The sequence below is a fragment of the Tamandua tetradactyla genome, chromosome 4, assembly GCF_023851605.1.
Source record: "Tamandua tetradactyla isolate mTamTet1 chromosome 4, mTamTet1.pri, whole genome shotgun sequence".
In the NCBI taxonomy this organism is placed as follows: Eukaryota; Metazoa; Chordata; class Mammalia; order Pilosa; family Myrmecophagidae; genus Tamandua; species Tamandua tetradactyla.
In genome coordinates, this window is record NC_135330.1 from 102,896,432 (window position 1) to 102,910,084 (window position 13,653).

At 38.7% G+C, this 13,653-nt stretch overlaps 1 pseudogene; it reads left to right on the forward strand.

Annotated features, from left to right (window-relative positions):
* The first annotated feature begins 11,719 nt into the window (after nt 1-11,719).
* LOC143680451 (serine/threonine-protein kinase Sgk1 pseudogene) lies at nt 11,720-13,359 on the forward strand (annotated as a pseudogene).
* The last annotated feature ends 294 nt before the right edge of the window (nt 13,360-13,653 follow it).

The following is a 13,653-nucleotide window of genomic DNA, read 5'->3' on the forward strand; positions in this document are numbered from 1 at the left end:
GGCACTGTTAAGGATTCTGGAAGAAAGGAGCTGGGAAAGAAAATTTGGGACCCTAACAGTGATGAGAATTCTCTTTCTTGATCCTTGTTACACTGAAAAAAGAATATCTAGAATGAAGAAATAAAGCACTCTTTCTTTGTGATTTGATGCTTCTTTCAGACTAGGCTGTCATATCAGCCATCCACAAACCTCCCCATCTCCCATTCCACCGCTGCCAAATACAATTCCTGGAATCTGACATCAAGGTGGGATATCCAATGTATCTTTCACAGGCTTCAAAGAAGCCAACTTCACAGATGAAAACCAGTTTCATGACAGCTTCTCAAGGGGAAAAAAGTTCCATCAGGGGATAGAAAAGGATGTATAAATGCTGAAATTGACTTCTGTTCTCTATTTATACCATTCTTGGTTTAAGCATCCTAAGGAAAAAATTCTCAAACTCAGAATTTCACTTCTACTTCTGACCACTTTCTTTGAGGTAGCACGTTAACTCAGCCAGGAACCCAGGAGGTGCTTCCCATCCTTACTGACTCTAGCCAGCTCCAAAACCTCCTGGGTCAATAGGGTCATATCTTAGTTTCCTAGGGTTGCCATAACACGAATACCACAAACTGGAGCCTTCATACAACAGAAATTTATTGTCTCACAGTTCTGGAGGCCATAAGTCCAAAGTCAAGAGGTCAATGGGGTCATGTTCCCCCTCTGAAACCTGTAAAGGAGAATCTTTCCTTGCCTCTTCCTAGCTTCTGGTGTTTTCTGGTAATCCTTGGCATTCCTTGGCTTGCATCTGTAGCACTCAGTCTCTGCCTTGCCCATCACGTGGCCTTCTTTCTGTCTATCTCTGTGTCTCTTCTCCCTTTCTTATAAGGACACCAGCTGTATTGGATTAGGACCTATCCTGATTTAGTATGGCCTCATCTGAACTTGATTGCATCTGCATGGACTGTATTTCCAAAAAAGGTCACATTCACAGGTGTTGGGGACTAGCACTTGGACATATCCTTTTGAGGTACACAGTTCAACCCATAATAGTTCATTCTGGCAGCCCCCAAAAACCTGTGCCTGAGTCGGAATATTTGAGGCTAATCAATCCATTCCTGCTTCCCATCAAGCCTCTCCACATCTCATCTTCATCCCCTGTCATCTCCTGTACACACCCCTACTTTTCAGGTCAGTGCCTTATGCTGATTACTCTTGCCCTTTGGATAGCCCATGACCCTTTCCAACAGGCCTTTTAGAATCATGTTCTTTTTCAAGTCACACCCTTTTTTTCTTCATCATCTTCCTCGAACATTCTCTTCACCTTTTGTCTTACCAGATACTGTTTTTCTTTCAGCCATCTCCAGCAGGGAGGACTCAGTCTCCCACACCCACACCTTTTGCTGATGGTGGTGGAGGGTGGGGTTGTTTAGTATCAATCTGGCTCCACATTTACTGATTCCCATTATCTCCTCCTCATGGCCAGTGCCTGTACTCTTTTAATGCTTGTGCAGAGTAACCCCGTACCACTATCCCTCTCCTTACCGTTTTAACCATAGACCAGTTATCCACAATGTCCACTGGAGACTTTGGTACCTCTCCCATAATCAGCCATCTTGGGACATTCCACAGCTCATCTGGCTTTATGTTCTTTGACCTCAATTCCAGTAATCTTCACCTTCTCTCTCCATTTCAGTTCCTTAGGCGCCTTCTAAACCCCTTTATCCCCCCTCGTTTTATTATCCCTTGCATTTTCCATTCTTAAACTCCAACATTTTACTCACTGTTGATTTGTACTCAGCAAGGCAGTAAGTTTCTCAATGACCTCTCAAATGATACTGTTCAATCCTTACTTTATTGGCCCTCTCTGCTGAATTTGAATTGTATTTAATTCTCACAAAAGCTTTCGGGAGTATACATTATTATTTGCCATTGGGTAGAGGAGAAAACTGAAGGAAAATAGGATAGGTAACTTGCTCCAAATTGTAAAATTCATAAATGAAAAATGCCCTTCCCCCTCATTCCACTTAGTTGGTTTTCTTTCTATCCCTTGTGCCTTCCGTTTCTGTTTCTGTTGTGGGCCTTTCTGTGGTGCTCCTTAGATTCTCCCTGTGACCTTCCTCTCCTCTCACTTTACACACTCTGTCTGCTCTCTTCTACTCATAGCCGAAATATACACCTGACTCCTGATGACTCCCCAAATCTTTAGCTCAAACAGACTTTTCCTGCAGATTCATACAACCATCTGCAAAGTCTGCATCTCTCTAGGGATATCCTGCAGGCATTCCTATGAAGCCCATACCAAACTAAAGTCATCTTCCTCCCTTGCAAACTCAGTTCTATTCTTTTCTCCCTGTCTCTGTTGTAGGCATGTATCCATGGAACTAAAATCTGGAAATCATTCTTTCGATTCTTTGCTCCTTTTCTTCTCACTCCCACAAACAATAAATCATGAAACTATACTGTTTACTTCTGCGTATATTTCTCTATTTTTTTCTTCATTTCTCAAACTGCCCTTCCTCCTCCCTAAGTGTTCCTTGAATGCTTCTTTCTTTTCCTTAATGAGCTGTTCAGTTTCAGTTCAGTTCCTGCCTTCTATATACTTGGCCCTTGCTTGTTCTCAATCTAGCCTATTTACTCCATCACCCACCCTTCCCAGATATTAGGATCAGACCTGAATCTTTTGATTCATTTCATTTCATCTCGTTCATTCCTACTAAGTTTACGTTACCAAGGAAGAGTCCTAACTTTATTTAGTGTAGGTGACTATAAAACCTTAAAAAAATATTTTTGTAGCATAGGCTTGACACTTTACCCAAATGTTTACAGGCATCTTTTCACATTACGTTCTAGTTTGCTAATTGCCAGAATGCAATATACCAGAAATGGAATGGCTTTTAAAAAGGGGAACTTAATAAATTGCTAGTGTACAGTTCTAAGGCCGAGAAAATGTCCCAATTAAAGCAAGTCTATAGAAATGTCCAATCAAAGGCATCCAGGGAATTATACCTTGGTTCAAGAAGGCCAATGAAGTTCAGGGTCTCTCTCTCAAGTGAGAAAGCACATGGTGAACACACTCAGGGTCTCTCTCTCATCTGGAAGGGCACATGGTGAGCATGGCATCATCTGCTAGCTTTCTCTCCTGGCTTCCTGTTTCATGAAGCTGCCCAGGGGGTGTTTAATTCTTCATCTCCAAAGTGCTTGGTAGCAGACTCTCGCTTCGTGGTGCTGCGGCATTCTCTGCTCTCTGAATCTCCTTCATTCTCCAAAATGTTTCCTCTTGTATAGGACTCCAGAAACTTCTCAAGACCCACCCAAATGGGTATAGACATGTCATCACCTAATCCAGTTTAACAACCACTCTTGATTAAATCACATCTCCAGGGAGATATCTAATTACCGTTTCAAATATTCGGTACTGAATACGGATTAGAAGAAACGGCTGCCTTTACAAAATGGGATTAGGATTAAAACATGGCTTTTTTAGAGTCCATACATCATTTCAAACCAGCACACATTATAATAGGTATATATATATATATATTTTTTTTTTTCCTGTGAAAACATTGGGCACCTTTATTTCTAAGCCTCTTAGACATTTCTTTTTTTTTTTTTATTAATTAAAAAAAGAATTAACAAAACAATTAGAAATCATTCCAATCTACATGTACAATCACTAATTCTTAATAACATCACATAGTTGCATATTCATCATTTCTTAGTACATTTGCATCGATTTAGAAAAAGAAATAAAAAGACAACAGAATAAGAATTAAAACAATAATAGAAAGAAAAAAAAAACAAAAAAAACAAAAACAAAAAACCTATACCTCACATGCAGCTTCATTCAGTGTTTTAACATAATTGCATTACAATTGGGTAGTATTGTGCTGTCCATTTCTGAGTTTTTATATCCAGTCCCGTTGTACAGTCTGTATCCCTTCATCTCCAATTATCCCTTCTCTTTTTTTTTTTTTTTTTAATTAACGGAAAAAAAGAAATTAACCCAACATTTAGAGATCATACCATTCTACACATGCAATCATTAATTCTTAACATCATCACATAGATGCATGATCATCATTTCTTAGTACATTTGCATTGGTTTAGAAGAACTAGCAACATAACCGAAAAAGATATAGAATGTTAATATAGAGAAAAAAATAAAAGTAATAATAGTAAAATCAAAACAAAACAAAACAAAAACCTATAGCTCAGATGCAGCTTCATTCAGTGTTTTAACATGATTACTTTACAATTAGGTATTATTGTGCTGTCCATTTTTGAGTTTTTGTATCTAGTCCTGTTGCACAGTCTGTATCCCTTCAGCTTCAATTACCCATTGTCTTACCCTGTTTCTAACTCCTGCTGAACTCTGTTACCAATGACATATTTCAAGTTTATTCTCGAATGTCCGTTCACATCAGTGGGACCATACAGTATTTGTCCTTTAGTTTTTGGCTGGATTCACTCAGCATAATATTCTCTAGGTCCATCCATGTTAATAGGTATATATTTTTATAGCCCCTCAACTTTGGCCTGGAGCAACTCTCTAAACTATGTATGGATAAGCTCTGAAGGTGAGCACTTACACAGCTCAATCTGCAAAGAGTGGAAAAGTCTTTGAAAAGTTTTTCTTTTTTTCTTCTCCTCCTTCTCCTCCTCCTTTTTTTGGTAGCTCCTTGCCATGAAGGAAAGCTCGGTCATAACACTAGCTGGATACAATTTTAAGGAGCAGAAATCGTAGAGTATATATTCCAGTGATAAAACATAAAATATAAAAATGCCTAGTTTTAACAAAAGATTATTAAACATATTAAGAAATAGGAAGTGATGGCCCAGCAAATGAGAAGATTAAAGCATTATAAACCATCAACGAGGAGACCCAGATCTGAGACAAACCAGACAACGACTTTTAAAAAAATGGTCCTAAATGTACTCAAAGAGCTAAAAAGGAAAACATGGACAAACAGCTGAAGATGGCAAACACAAGATGAACACAAAAAGAATATCAATACAGAGATGGAAATTATTAAAAGGAACGAGTGAGAGCTCAAGACCGTAGTAGCAGAAATTAGAACTTCTCTAGAGGGATTCAAAAATAGATTAGAGTTGACAGAAGGAAGAATCAAAGACCGTAAAGATAAGGCAATTGAAATCATTTAGTCTGAGAAGCAGAAGGAGGAAGAAAATGAACAAAATTGAACAGGGGCTTATGAAGTTGTGGGACACTGTGCTGGTTTGAAGCTGTTGTGTACCCCGGAAAAGCCATGTTCTTTCATTTTTTGCTCTTTTGTTATTTTGTTGTCGTTGTTAACCATGTTGTTTTAATCCATTCTTGTGGGTGCAGGCAGACCCATTGTGGGTGGGACCTTTTGCTTAAGTTGTTTCCATGGAGAAATTGGAATTCTCTATGGAGAGAATAAAGACAGAAAACATAGAGAGACAGATACAGAGAGCAAAGAGGTGAAACCAGGTGTAGGAAGCACAGAGTGAAACAGCCCAGAGCAGCTACAAGAAGACCTGCAGGATACGGACAGCTCAGAGAGGTGTCCCTAAAGAAGCAAGCAAGGCCATGGGAACTTAAAAGCAATTGAACCTGGGAGCAAAGGACCAGCAGATGCCTTCTTATGAGACAGAGGAATCCTGGATGCCATTGGCCTTTCTTCAGGATAGGTATCCTCTTGCTGATGCCTTAATTTGGACATTTCTGTGGCCTCAAAATTGTAACTGGTAATTTAATTAATTCCCATTGTTGAAAGCCAACCCATTTCTGATATACTGCATTTTGGCAACTTTAACAAACTGAAACAGATACCATTAAGCATACCAATATAGATATATATTGTGGAACTTTCCAGAGAAAAAAGAGAGAAAGGAACACAGGGAAAATTCAAAGAAATAGTGGCTGAAAACTTCCCAAATTTAATGAGAGACATGAATATACACATCCAAGATGCTTGGGGAATTCCAAACAGGATAAACCCAAATAGATCCACACTGTGCCATTTTATAATCAAAGTGTCAAATGCCAAAGATAAAAAGAGAATTGTGAAAACTGCCAAAAAGAAGCAACGTGCCATGTACAAGGGAGCCTCAGCAAGAATAAGTGCCATATTCTCATCAGAAACCATGGAGGCAAGAAAACTGAGGAAAGACATATTTAAAGTGTTGAAAGCAAAATATTTCCAACCAAGAATTCTGTAGCTGTCAAAACTGTCTTTCAAAAATGAAGGAGAAATTAAGATACTTACAAAGAAACAAAAACTAAGGGAATTTGTCACCCAAGACCAGCTCTACAAGAGATGCTAAAGAGAGTTCTGCAGGTTGAAAGGAAAGGACACTAGGTAACAGATTGATTCCATGTGAAGAAATAAAGATGTCTGGTAGGGGTAACAATATGGCTAAATATAGATGCCAGTACTATAGTATTTTTGTAACTCCACTTTGTACTTATTGGATTTAAAAGTTGAATGCATAAAATTTATTGATTAATCAATGGTTTTGGACTCATAATGTAGAAATATGCTATTTGTAATAAGAACTATATAAAAGTTGTGGGGATGGAGAGACATTGGAACATCTTTTGTGTATACATACCTATGAATTTGGTATCAAAACAAATGAGATTGTTATAGATGTAGAATGTTAAATTTAAGCCCCCTGGCAACTACAAAGAAAATATTGGAGAATATGCAAGCTCATAGAGATAGAAATTTGAGTACAGGTTGCCTTGGGTGGGGGTGGGGGAAATGGGAATTAATACATAATGGGTGCAGGGTTTCTGTTTGGGGAGATGGGAAAGTTTTAGTAATGAAAGGTGGTGTGAAGGTACCACAAATGAATGCAATAAATGATTCTGGATGGCATCTAGCAAGGGAAGAGAAAAGCCCCAAAGGAATATTATTGAGACAAATGAAAAAAAAAATGGATCCAACTTGTTTGAGAGTGGGCTCCCATAAGGAGGGCAAATGCAAGATCAGGGCTTTGTTAATACCCATTTGACCCAACCTGCTCCATGTCCCTTAGCTCTCTGATTATCCTCCCTTCTCAGGAGACTTGTGCATGGGAATTGGCTGTGGGTGCCAAATTGTTCTCTGAATCAGGGCCACGATCTATAAATGTTCATGAAAGTAGAGAATCCATCTTAGCACTCTTGGCTTAATAAATGAAATATAGCTCACACAGTGTATTGATTGTCTTTCTTGTCAATGGCTAAAATCTTATCTGCTTCTTAATACAAGTTTGTAAGTGGAGTGATGAAGGGGTGTTCTTCTGGGTGCAATCCTATTGGTAATGCACTGCCATTTGGCTTCCCCTGAGCTTAATGTGGGAGTAAATGGGGTCTCATTTAATGTGAGAAATATTATAAGAAGGAAGATTGTGCCCCTTTCAATTTCAGCCCATGCTCAGACAGTGCCCTGTGATTAAACATAAAATTTTTGGGAAAGGTGGAAACCTGAATTCTCTGTCCTCTCTAATGGCCATTCTGTTCTTCAGCATTTTTCATACTCTTCTATCTCTACTTAGGTTTATAATACAGTAGTCTGAGGTCTAGCACTATCCTGATAAAGGCGTGCTCTCAATAGGCTTTGTGGTAAGAAGGATGATGCCTCTTTACTCTGTGATCATTGTCTTTCACGCCACCCCCCCCCCACTAGATCGACCGAAAAAAAGATGCACAATCTGTATATCATAATTCATTGACTTCTAAACTAGTGGACTCCAAATAACAGTCTCCCTCCCCCCTCCCCCATCCCTAAGTCTACAAGCATACAGCCAGGAATGGAACAAGAGTGGAACAAGGAAAGAATCTGTTTTGATATATAAAATTTGAACTTTCTTTGGAGCATACATGAGGAAGATGGAGAGAAAAACAAAAGAATACCTAGGTTTTCAAAGGATAAAATGGTTGAAGTAAGAACAGCCTTTACTGTACAAACATTGAGAGTTAATGGATTAAATTCCCCTATCAAAAGCTATAGATTATCAGAATGGATAAAACAGTATGATCCAACTATATGCTATCCACAAGAGCTTGCCTTAGACCTCAAAACACTAATAGGCTGAAAGTGAAAGGTTGTAAAAAGGTACTCTATTCAAACAGTCCCCCAAAGAGAACTAGGGTAGCTATGCTGATACCATGCTTTATATGGTATAAAAAAGGATACTACATATTAATAAAAGGGGAAATCCACCAAGAATAAATACAAATCATAAATATTTATGTACCTAACCAAGGTTCCCAAAAGCACATAAGGCAAAGACTGACAAAACTGAAGGGAGAAAACATCTACGACAATGGTTGAAGTGTTTAATATACCACTCTCGGGCGGGCCACAGTGGCTCAGCAACACAGTGGCTCTCGCCTGCTATGCTGGAGACCCAGGTTTGATTCCCGGTGCCTGCCTATGCAAAAAAAAATTAATATATACCACCCTCATCAATAGATAGAACATCTAGACAGAGGATCAATAAGGAAACAGAGAACTTGAATGATATGATAGAAAAACTAGACCTAATAGACGTATACAAAACAATGAACTCCAAGATATAAGCAGCAGTATATACATTATTCTCAAGTACACGTGGATCTTTTTCTAGGATAGACCACATGTTGGGTCATGTTTCAGTTCGCTAAAGCTGCCAGGATGCAATACACCAGAAATGGATTGGCTTTTACCATAGGGACTTATTAACTTAAAATATACAATGCTAAGGACATGAAAATTTCCCAGTTAAGGCATCAAAAGGATGATACCTGGATTCTGAAGACAGGCTACTGGCATCCAGGGTTCCGCTGTCAGATAGCAAGGCACATGGCTAGTGTCTGTTGGCCCTTTGCTCCTGGGTTTCATTGCTTTCAGCTTCTGGCCCCAGTGGCTTCCTCCCTGAGCTTGTGTGAGTCTTTTCTTAGCTCCTCCAAGACTTTTCTTCCTAAGCTCTCTCTGGGTGTTTCTCTAAGCTCACTGGGCCTTTTCTGTCTTTCATTCTCTCATAAAGGACTCTAGTAAAAAGGATTAAAATCCACTTTGTGTGGGGCCAGTCACATCTCAATTGAAATAACAACCCAAAGTTCTCACCCACAATAGGTCTGCATTCACAGGAATGGATTAAAAGAACATGACATTTTCTGGGGTACATAACAGCTTCAAACCAGCACAGGATACCAAAGTCTTAATAATTTAAAAAGATTGAAATTATACAAAGCACTTTCTCTGACCATAATGGAATGAAGCTGGAAATCAATAACAGGTGGGGAACTGGAAAATTCACAAGTGTATGTATGTTAAACTGTACTCTTAAACAAATCACTGGGTCAAAGAAGAAATTTTGTAAAAGAAATGAGTAAATATCCTGAGATGAATGAAAGTGAGAACAAAATATATCAAAATTTATGGGATGCAGCAAAGACAGTGCTGAAAGGGAGAGTTATAGCTTAAATACCTACCTTAAAAAAGAATAGAGTTAAAATCAAGGTCTAATTGCATATGTAGAGAAACTAGAAAAAGAACAGACAACTATTTCCAAAGCGAACAAAAGGAAGGAAATAGCAAAGGTTAGAGCAGAAAGAAATGAAATTGAGAATAAAAATAGAGAATTAACAAAACCAAAATTTCATTACTTGAGAAGATCAATAAAATTGATAAACCCTTAGCTACACTGACAAAGAAAAAGACAGCGTAGGTAAATAAAATGAGAAATGAGAGTGACACTTCACTACGGAACCCACAGAAACAAAAAGGATCACAAAAGTATACTATGAACAACTATATGCCAACAAATTAGACAATTTAGAAGAAATGGACAAATTCCTAGAAGCACATGAACAACCCATGCTAACTCTAGAAGAAATAGAAGACCCCAGCTAAACAATTACAAAGAGATGGAATCAGTCATAAAAAACTTCCCCTCCCAAAAAAGTGATTAAATTTGGGTGGTGAGATTATGGGTGATTTTTATTTTCTTTTTGCTTATATTTACTTTCCAAAATGAATATGCATTATATATGAAATAAAGACAACCAAAATTGAAACAACAACAACAAAACACCTCCCAAATAAAAGCCCAGCAGCCAATGGTTTCACAGGTGAATTCAACCAGCCATTCCAAGAAGAATTAATACCAATAATTCTCAAACTCTTCCAAAAAACACTGAAGAGGAGGGTTCACAGTGCTTACCTCATTCTGTGAAGCCAGCATCACCCTAATATCACCCCAGATAAAGATACTACAAGAAAAGAAGAGAAGAGTACAATTTCCCTACTGAATATAAATGCAAAAATCCCCAACAAAATACTTGCAAATGAAATACAGGAGCACATTAAGTGAGTTTTATCCCAGGTGTGCAAGGGTGATTTGACACAAGAAAATCAATTAATGTAATATACCACATTAACAAATTGAAGGGGGGAAACCACATGAACATCTTGATGATGCAGAAAATGCATTTAAAAAAATCCAGCATCCTTTCTTGATAAAACACTTTGAAAATAGGAATGGAAGGAAACTTCCTCAACATGATAAAGGACATATATAAAAAAACCCACAGCTAATATCATTCTCAATGGTGAAGACAGAAAGCTTTCCCTCTAAGCTCTGGAACAAGACAAGGATGCCCACTGTCACCACTGTTATTCAGCACCGTGCTAGAAGTTCTAGCTAGAGAAGTTAGGCAAGAGAAAGAAATAAAAGGTATCCAAAATGGAAAGGAAGAAGTAATACTTTCACTATATGTAGATGACATAATCCTACATATAGGAAGTCCTGAAAATTCTACAACAAAGCTAGTAAAATCTACAACAGAGCTAGTAAACTAGTTCAGCAAAGTGGTGGGATACAAGATCAACATGCAAAAATCAGTAATGTTTCTATACACTAGTAATGAGCAAACTGAAGAGGAAATAAAGAAAAAAAATCCATTTAATAGCAACTAAAAGAATCAGAGATCTAGAAAAAACTTTAACCAAGGATGTAAAATATTTGTACACAGAAAACTACAAACCATTGCTAAAAAAAATCAAAGAAGACATAAATGGAAGGACATCTGCATTCATGGAATGGAAGACTAAATATTATTAGGATGTCATTTCTACGCAAATTCATCTACAGATTCAATGCAATCCCAATCAAAATTCCAACAGCCTACTTTTCAAAAATGGAAAAATCAATTATTAAATTTATTTGGAAAGGTAAGGGACCGTGAAAAGCCAAAAACATCTTGAAAAAGAATGCATTTGCAGGATTCACACTTTCTGACATTAAGGCATATTACAAAGTTACAGTGGTCAAACAGTGTGGTACTGTCATAAAGATAGATATAATGACCAATGGAATTGAATTGGGAGTTCAGAAATAGACCCTCACATCTGTGGCTGTCATGGTTGGGTTCAGGAGTCAACTTGGCCAGGTGAAGGTGGCTGGTTGATAAACCCGAAGGCTGGTTGAATGAATCATCAGTCAGCTGATTGCATCTGTGCTGATTACATCTCTGATCAACTAAGGGTGTGTCTTCCACAAATGAGAGAATTCAGACAATTGAATTTGACCCATTCAATTGAAGACTTTTAAGGGAGAAGACGGGATTTTCACTGCTTTTTCAGCCAGCGAGCCTATCCTGTGGAGTTCATTGAGACCCTTCATTGCAGACTGATTTGTGGATTTTGGACTCTTGCATCCCTATGGTTATACTTTTATAAATCTCATATTTATAGATATATCCTGATGGTTCTGTTTTTCTAGAAAACACTGACTAATACAATGGCCAATTGACATTTTACAAGGCTGTCAAGTCCACTTAACTGGGATGGAATAGTGTTTTCAACAAAGGGTTCTGGGAGAACTAAATATCCACATGCAAAAGAATGAAAAAGGACCCCTACCTCACAACACATACAAAAATTAATTCAAAATGGATCAAAGACCTTAATATAAGAACCAGTACCATAAGACTCCTAGAAGAAAATGTAGGCAAGCATCTTCATGATCTTGTGTTAGACACTGGTTTCTTACACTTAATACCCAAATCACAAACAATGAAATATAAAATAGATAAATGTGATCTTCTGAAAATTAAAAGCTTTTATGCTTCAAAGAACTTTGTCAAGAAACTGAAAAGGCAACTTACTCGATGGGAGAAAATACTTAGAAACCACATATCTGATAAGGGTTTAATACCTAGAATATATAAATAAATCCTATGATTCAATTGTTAAAAGACAACCCAATTAAAAAATGGGCAAAGACTTGAATAGAAATTTTTCTAAAGAGGATATACAAATGGCTAAAAAGTACTTGGAAAGATGCTCAAGATCACTATCTACTAGGGAAATGCAAATCAAAACTACACCTCCAGGGTGAGGACAACAGTAGCCATCTTCACGCTTTCATGAAACAGAGGAGGGTGTGCCTGAAGGACTTCATTCAGAGGATGAATAATTCTTATACATGCAAATACCCTGAAGTTCCATTGATTCTGAAAATCTCCAACCACAGGAACCGGAGCTTATGAATGCCAACCCTTCTCCACCAAGTCCTTCTCAGCGAATCAACCTTGATCCATCATCCCATCCTCATGTGAAACCATCTGGAAAAGGGAGTTTTGGAAACGTTTTTCTAGTGAGACACAAGGTGGGAGAAGCCTTCTGGCAGTCAAATGTTACAGAAGAAAGCCATCCTGAAGAAGGAGGAGAAGCATATCCTTTCAGAGTGGAGAGTTCTACTAAAGCATGTGAGGCACCCTTTCCTGGGCCTTCTCTTCGCTTTCCAGAACAGTGACAAGTTGTGCTCCATTCTGGGCTGCATTAACGGTGCAGAGGTTACCCCATCCAGAGGGCACACTACTGAGACAGCACACCAGGCCATCTGCCCTCTCTGAACATGGTTTGTAGAGACTTAAAACCAGAGAATAGCTTGCTAGATTCACAGGGACACTTTGGCCTCATGGGCTTAGGGCTGCAAGGAGAACGTGGAGCCCCACAGCACGGCATCTGCCTTCTGCGGCACCCTGAGTATCTGGTGCCAGGGGTGCTTCACAAACAGCTCCACAACAGGGCCATCTTGCCGGAGATGATGCATGGCCTGCCTCCTTTTGATGGCTGAAACAAGCTGAGATGTACAACATCCTGAACATTCTCCTCCAGTTGAAGCCAAATGTTACACGTTCTGCCAGGCACCTCCTGGAGGGCTTCCTGCAGAAGGCCAGAACAAAGAGGCTCGGTGCCAATGATGACTTTATGGAGATTAAGAATCATGTCTTCTCCCTAATTTGCCAGGATTGATAAGGATATTACTCCCCCTTTTAATCCAAATGTGAGTGGTCTGAGCAGCCTGGGCACACTGCCCTCAAGTTCACCTAAGAATGGGTCCCCAGCATCATAGGTGGGTCCCTGGGAAAGCACCTCCTCATGGTCAGGTAAGAGCTCAAGGAGGCTGCCAAGGCTTTCCAAGCTCCTCCTATGCAACTGCCCCTGGATCCTTCCTCTGAGCTGAGTTGTAGGCATCAGTGTGATACTTGCAGGGCACTGCAATGTGGGACATAGTTTCTTCCATATTTGGGAGTTGAATTTATGTGTAGACTTTTGTTTTTGTAAAACATAGTTAGCTAAAATTTATTGAAATGGTCTGTGCTGGTTTGAAATGATGTATGGACCCTAGAAAAACCATATTTTAATC